At 28.7% G+C, this 20,474-nt stretch overlaps 1 long non-coding RNA gene across 1 annotated transcript; it reads left to right on the forward strand.

The window, feature by feature from the left end:
• The first annotated feature begins 15,552 nt into the window (after window positions 1-15,552).
• LOC126551542 (uncharacterized) lies at window positions 15,553-16,951 on the forward strand. The gene is made up of 3 exons (XR_007605467.1): window positions 15,553-15,954; window positions 16,446-16,782; window positions 16,853-16,951. It is a non-coding gene; the product is annotated as an uncharacterized LOC126551542 (long non-coding RNA).
• The last annotated feature ends 3,523 nt before the right edge of the window (window positions 16,952-20,474 follow it).

The following is a 20,474-nucleotide window of genomic DNA, read 5'->3' on the forward strand; positions in this document are numbered from 1 at the left end:
TTAAAATGTTGCACTATTGAATTGAATACTTATGTTATTAGTTATAACACTTTTTACAAAGAAATTAAACCCAACAAAACTCCTTCATTTAATAAAAACAACTAAAAAAAAACTTCTGTATAATTACTTATTACCTACTTACAAATTAATAACAAAATAAAATTAACTAAAAAGAATAATATATTTTTTTTTTAACAAATTAAACAAACAATTTTTGGCAATTTGTTATTATAACCAATATTATTTAGGAGATCTAATTTTACATTATTGCGAGCATTTAAAAATATCTTAAAAGTAGGTTATTAATATGACAAATGATAATTTGGTTAAAATTATGGTAATAAATATTTTTTGCAAAAACTTACATAGGTATTTAGGTTTCACTATCAGTATCAACAATTCTTTTTGAACTTTTTGAATCCACTTCTAATTGTTCATAAAGGCGTTTGATTATGGCGAAGATAAAACATTAAGAACAAAATTCGATAAAACGCAAAATGGGTATTCATTATCAATTTCTTTATTTTTAAGATTTATCCAAAACTCTTCAACATTGAGTGCTTTAAGTTTAATAATATATTCAGGTTTTAATTCAACAGTATTCAATTTTCGTCAACCCTCATCAATTTCCTGAATATTAAATTTATTAATTAATCTTGGAAATAATTGAATAAATGATATAAATGAGTTCGGGTGATTATTACTAAAAACTTTTTTGAGGTTTAAATCATCTAAAGACTTAAGTACCGGATTATAGAAGTCAAACCTCATTTTGATTTGGCAAAAACTAACTATAATAAAGTCCTTGTATCTTTTTTTAATATCTTCTACCATAACTTCATTTTGCAATATTTTTGGTTTGTTTAATAAATTTGCAACTTCAACTCCCAACTATACCTACAACTTTTATAGATAGAAAAAAGCATTATTTGAAGGGTTTATTGAGGTAGGGTTATTACATGGTCTCATATAACAGTACAATAAATCTTTGTATAATTCACTCATTTTAATATGAAGTGTACATGAAACCGGACGATCAATTTGGTGTAATTATTTAAATTTACAAAATGTTGGCAAGACCCATTGTAGAAATTTCAAATGAATAAATATAGAAGGATCATGTAAGACTTTAAAAATGTCTTCAGCAGATTTTAACCTATCTAATCAGCCAGTTAGCAGAAAAATAAAGTTTTAACGGATTATATTATTCAACAAATATAAGATATATATAGGTAATTGTATGGTATATTTTTTATACCACCATAGACAATGACGACCAACGCGTCTAAGACGTTCGTAAAATTTGATGAGGTGAAACATTGCAAAACTCTTGAAATTCTCTGAACTGACTTATTCTTTTGGAGCTAAACTTGAAGTAGTTGAAAATATCTCGAGCCAAGTCTTCACATGCCCTGGGTAATGTTTTGCAAGCTGCACTCGAACATAGGTGCAAGGAATGTCATATATATTTTTATAATATAGACACCTATATTTATTTGACAAAAAAATCACTTATGTAAGCTTATGTATCATATTATACTCATATAGATGCATAGGTACATAAAACGATATAACACATATGATTAGCATAATGTTTGTATGTTTATGTAGGTATGTATTATATGCATATAAATTATTTACCTGGCATATATTCTTTAAACCTCGATGATACTGAATTCCATGCACCCATCATAGAGTTGCAACCATCAGATGCAAATCCTGCACAAAGCAAATAATCGTTCAATAAGTTAGATATTATATTATATCTATATTTATATTTTATAACAAAATTATAACTAAACTATGGTCGTCCGAAATCATTTTTTCACAATTTTTATCATTTAATTTTATGTACTGTAATAATAATATTATTAATGGCTATTGCTAGTTTTCACGATTTAAGATATAAATAGGTATTATTATTGTAATCTAAAATCGTGCTGATTGCCACCAAATTAATGTGAATTAATGCATTTTAAAATAGAATAATTCTCAATATTATTATACTATATTATATTAACAAGTCAATATGATGCAATTCAAATAATTATAAAACTAATGCAATACTGTAAAAACTCAACTTATTTCTTATTTATGTTATAGTATTAGTTCAATATTGAACTAACTTTATTTGGTACAGTTTTGAACAGTTATAACAAGGAAATGACAATAATTCCATAACGAATTAAGTGATTTAACGGACGGAATAATTTTTCGGTATTTTATTGCGTTATTGATTTGAAAAGTATGTTAAAAGAGGAATCCAAAAATGTAATAGTTAATTTAAGTAATATTTGGAGTTATTGCAGTATTGAACTGGGGTGTTGAATTATGTTTCTAATTGCCAAATTATTTCTGTCACTATACATTCGAGTGTAGGTGTTTATACTTTATTTTCTTAAAAATGTATAAAATTAATTTGAATTTCCTGTAGATATCATTTTATTATAGCTGGGTAAACGCATAAAAATATCTAGTATTAAACTTTCAAATTTCAAGTTAACTTATTTATGAATTTTTAACAATAAAATAATTTGTAATTTTCAAGGTTTTGACGAATTTTGTTAAAATTCTAACTTTAAACGATAATAAAAAATGTCGTTGCTATACATTTTCTAATTTTTTTTTTTTATTAAGAAATGAACACTAACTAAGAATCTTGTAAGAACATTTTTAATCATTCGTGACTTTTTTATCGGAATTTATGAAAATAACTACTTAAAAAATCTAAAATTTCAATTTCCTATAAATAGGTAAAATATTTTGAAAATTATATTATGAACGAACAAAAAATAACTATGTAACTAATGAAAATGTCAAGTGTCTATCGTTATTCGTGTAAGAGTTACATCAAATATCAAAAAACGATTTTGAAATCGATTTTGTTAAATACTGGATTTACCTAGGAAAAATTCCCAGTTTTCATTAGCTTTTGTTTGTTTGTTTGTTTTTTTTTTTTAATTATTTTGAAAAAATATTTTATTAATACTATTAAATACTATTAAATACTATTAAATACTATTCTTTAAAGTACAAACTATATCAAATTTTCTGTTCAAGACCATCCTCAAAATTTAAAATCGAACCATTTTTTGATTACTTGTCGACTATCGTATACACAGACACATGTCATTGTGAAATTAATAACAATAATATTTTTGTTTTTTTGGTATTTGTTTTCCTTTTGTATGTTTTCATATCTCTTTAACTCGTCGTTGGTGATGCTATGAGCATTTCAATCACACAATATTGCCATTTTTAGAATCACTGGTTTATATTTCATTCGATTTTAACAATATTATATACCTATATATGCTCCATGCCCCCATTGAGTTATTTACGAAAATGAATAGGGAAAAACATTGAATGTTATACCTATGTTAGGGTTGTACTCTCCGCAGTGGCTCGCAAGTCGCATCATGATCGCCTTATTTACTTTGCAATATTACATTAATATATTATTATTAAGCTTTAACAGTTCAATATTGATATATTTTGTCAGTGCCTCGGAATATAAATTTGTTCGCTCACAAGTGTATTTTATAGGTGATCATTTCGCTCACACCTCAACAACGGTGTTATACAAATAACGTCACCAACGACGGGTTAATAATTTTTTTTTTTTTTTTAATATTATCAACTAATTTTTTTGTTCATTATATTTTTTGAAGCTATATATTTCATGAGCAATAATATTATTGACTAAACAATAATTGGAGTATAAACCTATGGCTTGAAAAAAAAATGTTTTATTTTAAACGCAAGTCTTTCATGTGCGTTCAATACACATAAGTATATTATATTATATAAATATACGCAGATAAGACGGATACTTTACGCGTGTCGACAGATCAAAAAAATATAATATAAAGTACAGCGTGGGGACGCGGATTTATGCGTATACGTTTGCGCGTATATAATATCACAGTGAACTTGATATGATAATATCGTAGACAATAAATTCCCGATCCGACGAACAATGGGAGAGAATAAGGCGGCGACAGTGTGCTAAAAACGGCTGGTTACAGTAATAATAATAATAAAATAATACGATAATTATCTCTGTACGGCGTACGTCCGAGTATTGCTATTAGATATTACATGCTATATAAAATGCTCGCGTACACGATATGGGTACTTTTCTATCGAGTATACTGGAGTGGAGGTGTATTAAGTATAGGTAGATTAAATAAATCGCGTATACGTAAGTATTGGCGTTTGGTATCCGCGCACGGTTTGTGATCTAACCTGTACGTTAGAGGACATTTTATAGAAAATACTAAGTAGGTATACTACACTCGTATCTGTACCTATATTCGACAATAGTCGAATGACCTGAGCGGTATTGTATAACACGACGATCGGACGATGTGCCATATGGTCACGCGCATTGTAATTTATACTTCTAACAGTTAAAACAAACCCTCAAAACAATCGTTTATGCACAATACATAGAATGAATTATTAATTTTTATCACACTTCTACTATTAATCGTTTAAAGCAAATTTAATGTAGAATTAAAATGATAATTAGCGAGTCTAAAAATAAATAATATTATATTATAATATAAGAAACATTGATTCAAGTCCGTGTAGACTAATGTTTATAATGTCAAATCAGTAGGTTGAAATGGTTGAATACGCCACTTTTGGATTCCTAATGACTGGGATTAAAATCATTTTAAGGAATTGCTTACTCCGAATAAAACATAAACAATCAGCATTTAATATTTAGATTTTTGTGTCTTCCGAATCGTCAGCCGGAACACTACCCAACACAAATACAACGTTTATATAAATCAAGTAACAAAAAATCGCTTGAATTATATATGAGTGAATTAAGAAATAATTTTTAAAGTATTAAATGAAGTTATAAGTATTTGTGAAGTGGATTTTTTTCCTAATCAGTCAGGAAAACAAAAAACAGGACTGTATATATTTTGATGGAGATGAGAAAGATAGTGATATTTATACAACGCTGCAGAAGTACATATAATATGTATGTATAATATGTATATATTTTAAACATGTTGGAAATACAGTGAATTATACAATACACATGCAGGGTAAATTAATATATCGCTTGAGGGCAGATTTAAAATTCCGCGGTTATATACAACCATTGTACCCATCATAAATAAATATATTATAATAGAATAATAACATCGTTAAATTTGTTATGATAATTGTAAAAAAATATAATGTAAGATGTTGAACAGAATAAAAGTTATTGAGTATAACAAATAATGCTGATCCATTTTTTACATTCCATAAAGAAAAAATGATAAAATAAATACAAGCTATTACTATGCTACAATTATTTAATATATTTATTTAGTTATTTGCTACATATATATATGTATATAACTGTAGCAGTATTAGACTGTGTAGAGTAGATAGTCAAGATTTGTGTTTTGCTTCGGAATAACGTGAGTAATACGTGATATGTCAGACCTCGTTCAACATTCTAAAACTCTAATTATAATATTAATAACTATTATCCTTTCTGTTTTGGATCCAAACAAAATAATATTCGTATTGCAGTCTATACCTAATTATAAAATAGTCAACAGTAGAAAAAGCGGTTTTTCTTCTTCCTCGAAAACTGCAAAGAGCACTAAAAATATATAAACATAACATAATATATTATTCATCTATGTTAAATAATACTTCACGATATTGCAATAACGAACCGAACATAATTTGAATAATACATTAAAACATAGTAAATTGTTATTAATATAACTGTGGTGTAGCCGTGTGTATATAGATAGTTAAAATTAAGCACTTTGTGACGTTCTATGCACGCAATGTGTTGGTTTTGAGATCTATCTATATTTTTAACGGTTACGATTAATACATTTTTTTTGGTCTTAATGTTCTCCGAGGTATGCAGTAGTTGCCTCTCAAGTGTTCGTACTATCCTCCTCCAAACCACACACGTACACACATACACATACAGGCCACTGCTTTCGCTGTAAATATAATAATATATTATAGTTCCAAGTTACTACCTAGTACCTATATAATATGATGATGTGTAGTAAAAATACAACAATGTTTAAGAGAACCAACAATAACGAAACACCGCAATTAATACTATTACCTACCGTTGAGTTTTATTTCTGGAAATTTAGTATTTTCATACTTTATTTTTGAGATTGGTAACGTAATTTATAATATATAGGTCTGAGGTACCTACCAGAATAATAATAATATCGGAATCACGATTTTAACGATTTAAATGCCGTTTTTTCTCTACGCGTTTTAATGAAAGGTTAAAGTGTTAGTCTAGACACGCGGTCGTATATATTATTAGGTATATAGCTGATAGCTCGGGTATCCAACTGCCAACTGCTCTGGTTAGATGTTGTTTTTGAATAATATAAATCCGTCTATACGAACTGAAATGTAATAACATTTAAAAAATATAATACAATAATTATATTATCAAAACAAAAATACCAAAGGTACCTAGGTGGCTTTATAAAATATTTATTGAAATTAAATAATACGAACAATAATTCATGGATTTTCTATAATTATAAATTACACTTTTTTTAAACGTTAAATTTTTTATAAATAATGGGGAGATAAAATACCACGGGTTTCATATTGATTAAAAAAAAACCCTTGAAAAATAATAAAACAATTTTGATAAATTTACCTATTAATAAACAATAGTCAAATAACAAAACAACTTAAATAATGCTGAATTCTCAAATTACTAAATTAAATATTTTATATCATAGTATAGAATATCAAAGTATTTTTACTGCTCCAAAAGTGCGGACAGACACAAAAAAAAAAAAATACACATCATTAAAACTAAAACATTCATCAACGCTTTACTCAGAATCTATAATGAAAAGAGATTTGACAAACTTAAATCCATAATAAGAAGCGAAAATAAGGGTAGAATTATAAACTGGAGTTCGCAGTTTAATCTGAGTTTAAAACCCTCCCGAAAAATAGTTAATTTAATTAGTTCCTTAATGAATGATTTCAGAGGTTACCTTGGATAGTTAAATTTTAAAGCATTTTAAGTAGCAAAAAATAAAAATTAATAAAATTATAATAGGTACCTATATAGACTGGAGCCTACAGTATTATATATTATGTTAAATAATGTTCATATAGACACTAATTAAACTTTACACGATGTCTGGTCTGAATCAGCTGTAAAACGTATTCCCGAAATCCATCGACGTTAAAACCATCTAATTCGCTTGCGCGATAAAATAAGATTTGATACCAGTTAAGCATTTTTTTCATTTCCGAATACCATTCCTGAAATAACACGCAACCAGTATAATAAGTTCAACGAAGTATATATGACCTAAACTTAAAGCTTAGGCAGTAAAAATAGATTATAGAATATGTGTACTTAATAAATATATTAATATGTGATATGGAAATTGAAAAAAAACTGTAAATACCTTTGCTGTACTAATATTCAATTATTACAGGCCACTTTTTTTTAATACTAACACTTTTTTATGAGTAACCTTACAACAGAAATATTAAAAAAATAAATTAAATTAAATTAAACTATATATAATATCTTATAGGTACAAGATATGAACCTGTAGTCTAAACCCATAAAATATATTATAATAAAATAACGTTTAGGGACACACAAATTAAATAATAAACGATTACACTTCCAAATCAGATTCAACTATAAAACTTATTCTCCGAAACTCGTCAAAATTAAAACCGCCATAATAGAGACTATAATACTTGCTATGAGACTTAATTTTCAAACGAGCACATTTTCACTGTTGAATACCATTTTTGAAATAAATTTAAATAAAAAATTGTATTGCAATATTTGCAGCAGTCTAATCAGATTGAAACTCAAAACTCTTGTAACTCAATAATTAGTCCATTAATGCATTCAGATGTCATTTAATCGAGTCGGTCAACGTATAAAAAATATGTACAGAAAGATGAACTATAAGTGCGTATAAGTAACAAATGATGATTCGAAGCGAACTCTCGTTGGATTCGTTGATTAAATGTTAAAGTCGGGTAACTATGTTAAAATTATGTGACTTAACGTTTTTTCAAAAATCTTAATTTCTAACTCTTTGGTCTAGCCTAGTTTTGGATGTTATTATAACGTAATGCTTACCGAGTGTTTCGTCCGACAACAATCGCTATCTAACAACAATTTAATTACAAATCGATTCGATCTCGCGGGATCACCGCCGAAGTGCTCGTCGCCTACACATTATTCGTGTCTATTGTGTACACATATATATATATATATATGTATATAATATGATGTGTTACACATATTATTATCATTATTGTTGTTATTATCGTAAACCTATATCATACAACAATAATAAAATACCGTGTTGTGAGACCAGGTGTCAAAACACCGTGTACGCCGAGCATTGTGCAAAGGTATGCCAGCGTAGTGTATCTGTGTGCGTGCGTATGATGTGAGGTGGTCCGCTCGCGTATCGATATCGTCCAAGGTTAATGGCTCAATATCGTATATAATATTATTATCGTTGTTGGTCGTCGACGGCGGTGGCGATTTGTTACGCACCAGCGGGGGGGAACGATCCGAATTTTCAAAAACACAATACCCTCCCCCCACCCCCTGGCACCGGCACAAGGAAGCGTACTTGACACGCACACACACACACACACGGTCGGTCATCACCGTCATCCATGACCGACCCGATGTTACGTGTATAGGTACTGTGTGTGTGTGTGTAACGATCGCCTTTTTCCACACCCGCCGACGATACCCACCCGCTGACTCGTGTCCGTACACATAGCGCGTAATCAGCTCACTTTATCGGCGGCGGCCACCCAAAGACCTGCGGCGTTAATCGCGTCACCCTGTTTTCTCTCTCGCTCACGCCGTCTTACATTTTTTTTTCTCTCCCCGAAAAGTCCCCTTTTGCTAAGATCACACACACATAATAATATGTGCACAACATAATATAATAATATTATGTATAACTGCCGCCGCCGCCGCTCGCCGGGTGGTAAACGACGACCACTCCGGCCGGACGCATTACACATTATTATTATTATACATATTATATATGGATCGACTTCGCGGGCCTTTTAAGATATTGTTCGTCGCGATATCGACGTCTTGCAAGGCTTATACTTGCTCGTCATGCGCGCACCGCGTCAAATCGCTTTTACGGGTTTCCACACCAAAATATTGTGATACGCTCGCCGTTAATCGGTCCCTCGCCTGCAAATAACGAACCGCGACCAGTCGTCAATATGCTGTTGGCACAGGTACGGGTAGAATTACATATAATAATATTATTATTATTCGTTATGATATTCTTATACCTATTATATACGGGTAAACTATACAACGCGCTTGTAGGTATAGGTACAATATTGTGTCACACCGCGTTTTTAAAAACGATCGTTAACTCGCACACCCATCGTCATAATATTATTATTATTATTTTTAGATCCTTCGAACGTGTATTATTGTCGTGTATGAGTGTGTCACAGGCCTGCAGTTTATAGGTACGTGCGCGCAGATGTTTTTTCCGTTTTTTTTTTTTTTTTTTTTCGTAAGCGATACATGGGTACGACAATCCTTTTATCGTATACAAAAAGCGCATTACCGGTAAATTTTGTCGCGCGGTTATAATATTATTAAATTATTTTACTCGATTTTACGTTGGTATATAAATAGGTACGCGTACGCCTATATGATGCTGCGTCAGAGGTAGATATAAATTAAGTCTCTAAAACAATTTTTACACCGGAACGATGTGACCTATATAAGATATGCCTACGTTTTCTACGTTTTACGTATCTTTTTAACACCCCATAAAAAGTTATACACATTGATAGCGTGACCAAAATTTTCCTGTCCAAGAGCGGGACTCTTAATAAAAGTTTTTAAGAATTACCATTACCGATACCTATTGGATAAAACTAAAATTTTAAATAATATTTTAACAATTATTTTTATAAAACTTATAGATAAGTATTATACATGAGTAGTTATAATAGTTTATAATCGAACAATCTATACTTTTGAAATTTATTTTTGAACGTGGGATAATACAAAAAAAGTATAAAATACATTTTAGTTCATTGAATCAACTTTATTTCATCCAAAATATAGATACCATCATTTAATATATTATAAATGTAGTATGTAGGTAGTATACGTCATTAATTGAAATACATAAAAATTGGCATAAATAATAATAAAAAAAAGTAAAGTAAAATTCTTTATTTTAATTTACGTTTAGACATTCTAATTTGGAATGCTATTATAAAAATATTGTGGATATACATTATCGAAAATTTTTAATTAGGAAATGAACTACTTATAAGGAACTTGTGCATTACATTTTCTATAATTTTTACCGGTTTGTAAAAAGCGAAACAGAAAAACCAAACAAAATAGTGATAGTGAATAAACGGAATAGGTAAAAAGTAATTTATGAAAAAAAAATAAGTAAATTCATTTAAATTGCTTATAAATAGCTTAAAAAGAGTCAAAGTATTAATTAATTATACTACGTAGCTATAGAAAATGATAAATAATAATAGTTAAAAAAATATATGTATTATATTATATTAAAAATGAATATGAGTTGTTAATATTATTATACTATGGATTGTAATATTTACAAAATGTTTTGTAAATCCATGGACCGTATACTATAAGGTCTATAAAAATCCCTTAACTCTTAAGAATTAAAAAAATATGAAATTTTCATGCCTGCATTGAAAAAAATATTACTGTTCCTATAAACAAAAATGTCAAGTATAAATAGTAAGCGTTAAATAACATTAAACTGTATCGTTTATAAGTAAAACTAATCGATTTGTATAACTCGGCCATTTGTCTTTAATACACACATCGGTCATCGATAACTGTTGATATGTTTTTATTTTATATACCTAAATAAGATGCGTAATATTAACTTTATATCACGAGCAAAATTAAAAATAATTTTTTTACGCAATTGATGGCATAATTTGCTATAATTAGTTAAGAATAATTTGAATAGAACAAATATTTTGGAGTTGTTAATAATATTATTATATTATGGATGGTGATATTTACGAAATGTTTTGTAAATCAAACATTTTACTTTTTTTTTCTCAAACAACCGAACTGGGCGACTAAATGATAGGCGTAGATAACATTTCGTCGATAATAACGCTTTACTATTGTAAAGCCACAACAAAATTATTATCGATGTCTCGTCGTCAACAATTTCGTGTTATAAATAACTGGATTTTACACTTTAACTCGCATTATCAACGTACCGCCGCCGCCGCCGCCGCCGACAACACCGCCACCGCCTTCCCCACCGACACCGAACTGTCACGGACGAGGCGATGATAGTCACGAATCACGGATTCCTTATGTCTAATATTTATTTGCCGTTTGGCGACCGACCGGCGATCGCGCGACGCGTCTGGTCAGTTCTTCGGGTTGTTTCAATTGTCCGTTTTGTTTAATTTTTTTTTTCGTACCTAATTCATAATGTGTGATACCGACTTGTCTAACTTCTTGACGACGTGAAATATTTATTTATTAAAATTTGTTATTGATATTGTTTTTCGAAGTAAGTTTTATCGACATAGGTACTTGTACTACTAGTACCTAGTGGATATAAACTATTGAACTTATTACTCGAAGTTCTGGAAATGTATAATTGGTACACATAAGTACACATGACATTGAAATATGAAAAAAAATACATGAAATATGAATGTACTTTATAATATAGTACTTATACACATACACATTAATTGTTGAGATTTATAATATAACATCTACGTGAAAACACGTGTTTTTAAAGGTTACGGTTACTTATATAGTAATTATGTCACTGCACCGTCCGTACCTATGTGTGTAATGTGTATCTCGTATTACAATTTGTAATTAAAGTACCCAAAAATTTACGATCTTGAAAATATTTTTGTGGTACATTTTACATATCTAATGACACTGATATGAAGTTTTTTTCGTGTTTGACGAAAATATAATGATTACCTATATTAAATATAATAATATAATATAATATTATTTTATTATTCTTTAATTATTATAGAACAATATTCCTGTATTGGACTTGGAGCAAATTGGCGAAGCCTAGTACATTGGACAATTATTGCTTTGCCAAAAAATGTTGAGGTTTTCTTAAATTAATATAAGAAATTATTAAGATATCAGTTTTTTTAGTTATAACTGAATATTCTTAGTCATCATACCACATGTTTTTGGTATTGACATGACTTTTGCAATAACTATTGTTCAAATGTAATAGCATACATTATATACATTATAGACAGTTGGTAAAATTTCATTACATGAATGCAATGAAGTTAATGATATTCTTTAATTTTTAATGCTGGCAAAAATGGCAAAGCACAAATTTATAATTTACAACGAATATCAACAATTGAGTAATATAGAATAAAAGTAAGTATTTAATATAGGTACACGCAATAGTTACAATCTACAAATGATTTACCTGTAGAGTATGAACCAAAAAAAAAGAAAATAATAAGCATATTCTCATATTTTATTTTAATCAATAATATATTGAATTATATTATCACCTATGATGTAAATTTTATACATACAGGGGTTTTTAATGTTCAATTTATTTCTAGTAGAAATATTAATTCACATTAATTGACCTGATGTTTATAAACTATTATGTTTACTACTTAATTTATATTCAGATGCATATTATGGTGTAATTTATGTCAATATTATATGTCTGCCAGTGCCACAATTTCTTGAGGCCTCGGACAGAATCAATTTATGAGGTCTTGAGCTGAAAATTCTTAAACTAATGTATGTTAAAATAGTTTTTCATGGTCTTTAGCTTATTAATGTATAAAGGTTATGATAGTGAACATTTTAAGAAGCTTGAAACTTACTTGTATGAAGAATGTGTAGTGACTATCCAACGTGTTGTTATTAAATTATAACTATAATATTTATTATTACAGACAGTAAATTAAGACTGTGTATTTTTATATTTTTCATGTTAAAATATGGTTACAAATAAATATTGCAAAACATATCAGATTATTTAAAATGATGAAAAAGTTATAAAAATTAAAATAACAATGTTGATAATTAAAAATATCATTTTATTAAATTAACTTAGTATGTCGACAATTCAAATAAAATGTAGGTAATGTGTTCACATTACCATATTGTCATTTTCACATAATATACGTGTTATGAATGTTATGATAATATAATATAATAGTTTCTCTCAAATCATTACTCAATAAAGGAAATTTACTTTTCTTACTTTTAAATTAACTAAATCATTCATAGATTTGTGCAACATTTGTTATAGCTATATTTATCAAGACAATGTTTTGTTGTAAAATGTAAAAAAGAATATTGTTTATTGGTGTAAAATTTGGATAAATATCATTTATAACATGCAGGCTTTTCTATAACTTCTCAGTAACTAATAAAAAAATTGTTTTCAATAATAAAATATGTTACTTGTTTACCAATTGTTTTTATTGATAATATAGATTAATTACAAAAAAAAAACCTTGATAAACCTTGAGTACACCTTAAGAAGAAAAAGAAAATTGCACCTTTCTTTGAGCAAATGATTTACAGTTCCGCATGAACTACTTAAGGTCAATTTTTCTCTGAGTTCAAATGTTGTCCAAACAGTTAATCTTGGGAAACAATTAGAAAATATTTAATTTAAGTGGTTAAAATATGTGACAACATTTACATAGTTTTCAAAGCTATTGCGAAAACTTGTCAAAGTTTTATTGTATAATTGTAGCAATATAAAAAATTTAATTATTGAATAACAATTCTGTTACACAACTTGTAAATCTTTTGTAGCTAAGCTAAATAACATTATAGTTTACCATTATGTTTGAATAACACATGGCTTCTAATAGTATGTGTCAAGGCCAAACCAGGGGGGTTTGAAAGTTAACCCCCACCGAGGTTTATTCAGTTTCAACCTTGAAAATGAATTTTATAGTATATGAAATTACTTATAAAATGCTTAAATACATGAACCAAGACCGGTTCAACAAAAATATACAAATACTTTTATATAATATAACGTTTTACAAATTAATTGAAATAATTATAATTTACGATTTTTAATTTTTTTTAGCTACAATAAGAACAACTCATAAGAAATCTTGTATTAAATTTTCAAGTTTTTTTGGTCATCCAAAATTTTTTTACCGACACTTCAAAAAAAAATTCGAATAAAAACCGAAAATTTCAGTGGTCTATAAATAACTCAAAAAAAGTCAAAAATTTTTGAAAATTTAACTGTATATAAATAACACTAACATAAACATTTGGTGAAAATTTCAAGTATTTACAGTGATTAGTTTTTGAATTACAACCATATAAAAAAATCGATTCGGTCGAAAACTGGTTTTGCGTAAAAACTCCCGTTTTTCCATCATTTTTTTTTTGTTTTTCTCGATTTTTTTGAAAACTATTGGAAAATGTTTACTTTTCACCTCTATAATGCACCAAGCCTCTATAATGCACCAAGGATATTCACTTTTACATCAGAAACCACCCCCAAAGTTTGAAATCAAAGCATTTTTTCGACTAGTTATGCTGTACAGAGACACATAAAAAAAAAAAAAAACCCACATCATTGTAAAATCAATACATTCATCACTCCGTTCAGAATCTAATATTCTTGTAGATAGGTACTATAAAAAGTATAAATTATCACTTAATGTAATTTTAAGCCTAGAAGCCTATGGGCTCTTTATACACGTGTGCCCCGGGGACGTGGCCCCCCGGCCCCCCTTAATCCGGGCTTGTATTTGCACTTGAAATTTTAAATTTTTTAAAAAATTATATAAAATAGACTAAAAACACAAACAACATTATAATATTGAATAATTCTTTATTTATATTAATCTATTAATTTTCTTTTTCTTGATTCCATATCTAAAATTATAAAAACAATTCTCAAAAGGACATTGTTAGAAGTACTTCAATTTCTAATACTTAATATATTTTTAATTAACTTAATTTTAACTTTTAATTCATTAATGTCCAGCCTTGACTTTTTTTTTATATATTTACAAATAATATATAAATATAATAATATTATAATAATAAATAATTATAAAATATACAATCAGTCCATATAAAAAAATTAACAAAGAGTCATGCATAAAAATGTAGTAAAATATAATATACATAAAATCCAAAATTATTAAATTAAGTGCCAGTCATCTATATGATCTTGCTTTAAAAAATAATCTTTCCAATGCTATTGATGTGGCTACAAGTGATAAATATTACTCAGCTATTTTGGCTATGTGAGGATACATAATTCTATAAATTTTGATTGTTTTTTGAAAATAATGTTGTTGGTAGCTGAAACAAACACACAATTAGAAAGATGATTTAAATTTGTGAACCATTGGTGCCTTAAAACAAACAAATATAATTACATTGTAAAATATTGCCAATGTCATGTAAATTTCTTCTGTGATATTATTTAATATTTGGTTAACTACCTATGTCGATATCATTAAGTGTTTGAATTGTTTCAAAGATCTTTGATGTATTTGGATGATAACAAGTGTATCCATGGTAATTTTTTTCTGTCAAATAATTTTCATTTACTTATTTACAACATCTTTTCTTCCAGATTTGTCTATAAAACTGTATTTTATTATACACATACATACTAGAATGTGGCTATATATATTGGACCACTAAGAAAAAATAATTGAATTTCATTAATACATTTTAATTAATTATATTTCTAAACATTATTATTACATACTGTGTGTTTTGTTGTCATAAATGCATTTTTATAATACAAATAAATGCATGCCAAAACTTATTTCTTATTACAGTCCATACCAACCATGTATGGAATGAAAAATTGAACAACACATTGTTCATCAATTATGATATTTACATTCGGGAGTCTTGTAAGTAATCTGTTTTTTATAAATTAATATAAAATTATAATATTTTTAAAGAGGAATAAATTATTTTAGTAATGTGATAGAATATTGTTTTTAAAATTTACTGTGGTTTTTTATAGCGCATGTCATTGAATGGGGAATTTATGTTTACAGAAACAACATTGTATAGTTATAAATTTGTGATGTTTTTTATTGTTTGGATACTTTCGTTTAATGCCCTCTTGAAAATTAACTAAAATAAATATATCAAAAAAACATCTAATCAATCTGATAATATTTTGAGTTATTTAAAAACAATTGAAATTTTCTACAGCTTTCAAAATGATATCACTCGAATTTGATGTTTTGAAAGAATTATAATAGGGAATAATATATTGAAAAATGTTTAATTGCTTTACTTTTTAGAATATCTATTGTTTGTTTTTTAAGAAGTGTTAATTTTTTTTTGTCGAACTTAAAATGTGTATAATTTGTTGCTATTTTATTAATTGTAGAGGGATCTGAGTTGACAATACATTGATCAAGCTCCTCATTTATCAATCATCACTCACTCATCGCTTCTGTCATGAACAAAACAGGAAATAGCAAAAGATATTGAACTGTCCACAGATGTTATACTATTACAATCAACCACATTTTGCCAAAACATATTTGAGAAATCTCCTTTCTGTTGGGTGGGAGGGATGACAAAAACCTCTGGAAAATCAGCTAGAGTGATTTGTGGTTGGTGGGGAACATTTTGTTCAATTTTTAAAGCATTTAAATATTGAGCAAAATTTTTTGCTGCACTGCTGTCAAATAATTTGATAGAACCTCATATTTGCAATTCATGTAATATTGAATACACTTCATATTTTCAACAATAATAGTATCCATCTGTTGAATGTCTTTTATTTTGTAGCCATAACTTTTTATTAAATAAAAAATTTGTCCCGAAGTTATGTGGAAGGAATGAGAAGAACTTAAAAAATTATAGCAGACACAATTGCAATTAAGGTATCCTAGAAAAGATGAATATTTTATTTTTAATTAAATTAATTAATTAATTAATTAATTAAGTTATTAAACGTAAATAGGTAAATAATCCAACTATTAAATACACACGCATAATATGAAGGAAAGAAACCAACTAAATCTATTTCAAATTATTATTTGGACTTAATTGCATTATCTGTTTTATATGGTAGGTAGTATAATAATAAAATTTAATATTATCTACACAAGAGCGATAACAATACTTTATCCATACTTTTCAATTCTAAAGTTTATTATGTTAAATGTATATTTTATTATTATCAACATTATATTATTACTATGTGTTTTGTCTGATTCATGTTTAATAAAACTGCATTAAATAATGATGACCGTGAAAAAGGGAATCCATAACATTTTTAAATATAAAAGTTTAGGATAGGTACTCTTAAGGAAAATTAAATAATTGTTGAACTACAAAATGATATTTGTTAAATATACATTTTACTTGATTAAACTAAAAAATGTATTAATATGATCTTAAACTAAAGTATATAATAAAAAAAATTAGTGAATTAAAAAAAAAATACCTTTTAATACATATTATTATGTTGTATACGTAGTACGTACCTATGTAAAAAGTTGTAAAAACCTCATTTTTAAGGTTTTTCTTGATTATTTACAAAAGGGTTAATGTACCAAAAAAAATGAAAACTCCTTTTTTATAGATAATATTGTGTGGTATAATATTGCTAATTTATAATTTTTGTGTAACTATAAAATTTAAGGAAATACAGATAAATAACTAAAAAATGAACTATTTTCCAAAAATATTGACTTTGATTGTTTTTTCTTAATTTTACGAAAAACCATTAACTTTACAAAAAATGTACAAGATACCTTTTTTGTAGTAATTATTTATTACTAAAAAAATAGTCCTATACGTGTTTGGTCTAAATTTAAAATTTAAGAAATTACAGGTGAAAATGTATAATTCACCCCCTTATCATAAAACTTTAACCCCTTTGAGGCACGTGAAGGGGTTGACTTATCAAATTAGAATTTTACCAAAATTATCTTGTCAATATACCTAACAAAATTTCGAGCCCGAGAGTATACATTTTTCAATTTTTTTTTTTATCATCTATAACTAAGGACCACCCTATTTTATATATATAATAACATTATTAATATTATAATATTATAATACTATAAGTCTCGGATTATCTAAAAAAAGTCATGAGATAGTTTACCGCTGAACTTTCCCTAGGTGCATCCGGATGTTGTTTAAAATGAACATAACTTAAATGGTATAATATCGTTTGTACATATATGAATTTATTTTCACAGAATAAGCAATTCATAGTTATAAAATTATACTGTTTCTCAGGTTCATTATAATTCCGTCCAATGTCCTGAAGAATATTGCCTAATTCCAATAATATATGTAAATTTAAGTTTCTTTTGAGCAAAAGCGAAGTAAATTTCTTTTTGACATTTTATAATTGCCTCTTCAGATGGTTTAAGTTCAAAATTAGGTGTATGGTTTCGGTGAGTTTTTAAAGCCCAGATGTACATCTAATATTGAACTTAGGCACCTATCATCAGCAATACAGAGTAGAGCAGCTCTACGATCCTAATCGTTGACCCTAGGTACACAAAATGAATCTGAAAAAGGATATAGCTGTCCACATAGGTTAGGTTAAAATACCTACTGGGGATAAAGGGAAGGGACTCAAGTATAGTCTATGCCTTTACAGGGGTCACGACTATACAGGCTACGACTACACCACGAGAGTTTAGTGTAGAAGGGGCAAGACGAAAAAAATAAAAATAAAACTATTGTGTACAGGCAAGGTATCGATGACCTTACACTGTGTAGTAACTTTGGACATGGCAATTTTAGACTCATGGCTAATCCATGGTGGGACCTAACAAATTATTAAGGGGGGCTAACAAGAAGGTTCCTGCATGTTGTAGTGAGGGAGTGGTCAAGAGGCGGGGTCTGGTGGCTCCTTTGCTCTCTTTTGGAGAGTCGTCCTCCAGATCATTGACACACAACGCCGTTGGACCGCAGAATGTCGGCCCGGTCGCCCCTACACGACACCTCCGGGGAAGCCAGGTTAGGTAACCAGCTTTTACACCGACCGCCCCAAACCGTGGGTAGACGCGAACCGCTAAGACCCGAAGGTTGCCGCATCTGGTCGACCCAAGTTCGTGTGTTCACTGGGTTGGGACGTCACTACAACACCGTTTTTTTTACAAGAAGAGTATCATTAGACTCTTAGCCGGTCAGGGAGCAGTATCCTTGCGTGACGGGGACCCTACCGAGGTGGGGGACATCGAATTTGAAAGAAGTTAGTGAGAGACAGAAAAAAGGCAGTTTAAAAAGGGGAACAAGGGGCCCCCCATTTTAAAACCATATATTGCAGATTTAACACCTACATTCAGTAACGCTTGTTGATGTTAAACAGGCTTTCAATAATTTTAAGATTAAAGAAGAAGACAACTTCAAAACTGTCGCTGTTACGCCTGATCATCATATAGAGTTTTGTCGCGTTATTTTTGGTTTAACTAATGCACCAGCTATTTTAGCTCAAGTTATATCAATCGCCTACAGTCATTTAATTGACAACGGTTTAGCTAAATATAATGATGATCTAGCAGCAGCACACGATACTTTTGGTGAACATATTCAATTTATTCATTCTCTTTTTAAAGCAACACTCAAATATAATCTTAAGTTTACTAGAAAAAAATGTGAATTTGCAGTATCTGAGTTGAAAATTCTTGGCAGAATTTTAGACTAAAGGTGATAGACCTGACCCATATCGTACTCAAGCTGTAAGACGATACCAAACACTCAAGTCTCTAAATGAACTTCACAGTTTTCTTGGATTTGCAAATCACCTTAAGAAGATACATAAAGAATTTTGCAGAAATTGTCAAACCTCTTACAGACAAATTGGAAATAAAAAACATCAGATCTAATCATGAAAACAAAAATACTGCAATATCTTTAAATGAAAAGGAACTTCAAGCCTTCGTCGAATTGAAGACTGCACTGATAACTGCTCCGATTTTAGCACATTTTGTACCTGACGAACCCACATCAGTTGAAACTGACGCTTCATACGATGGATTAGGTGCTTGCCTAACTCAAATACAAGATAGTGAATTACGAGTTATTGAATATGCAAGCCGATCTTTAAAAGATGCAGAGAAAAGATATAGTAACGTATTGGAAGTCACAGTAGTTCATTTGTCAATTACTGAAAAATTTCGACTCTATCTAATTGGTAAACAATTTCAAATTGTTAACTGACAACTATTCTGCCGCTTACATTATAAATAAAGCTAAATTTAACAGGAAGTTTGCATGATACGTAGTAGATCTAGCTGCGTTTCACATGGAACCAGTATTTCGAGCTGGACGACTTAACAAATTTGCAGATTATTTATCAAGATATCCTATAGAGAATAACCAAGGAGATAATACAAACAATGTAAGCAAAGTTTGTTTAGCAAACATTACCAAACATCCGTATTAA

This window comes from Aphis gossypii, chromosome X (assembly GCF_020184175.1).
Source record: "Aphis gossypii isolate Hap1 chromosome X, ASM2018417v2, whole genome shotgun sequence".
NCBI lineage: Eukaryota > Metazoa > Arthropoda > Insecta > Hemiptera > Aphididae > Aphis > Aphis gossypii.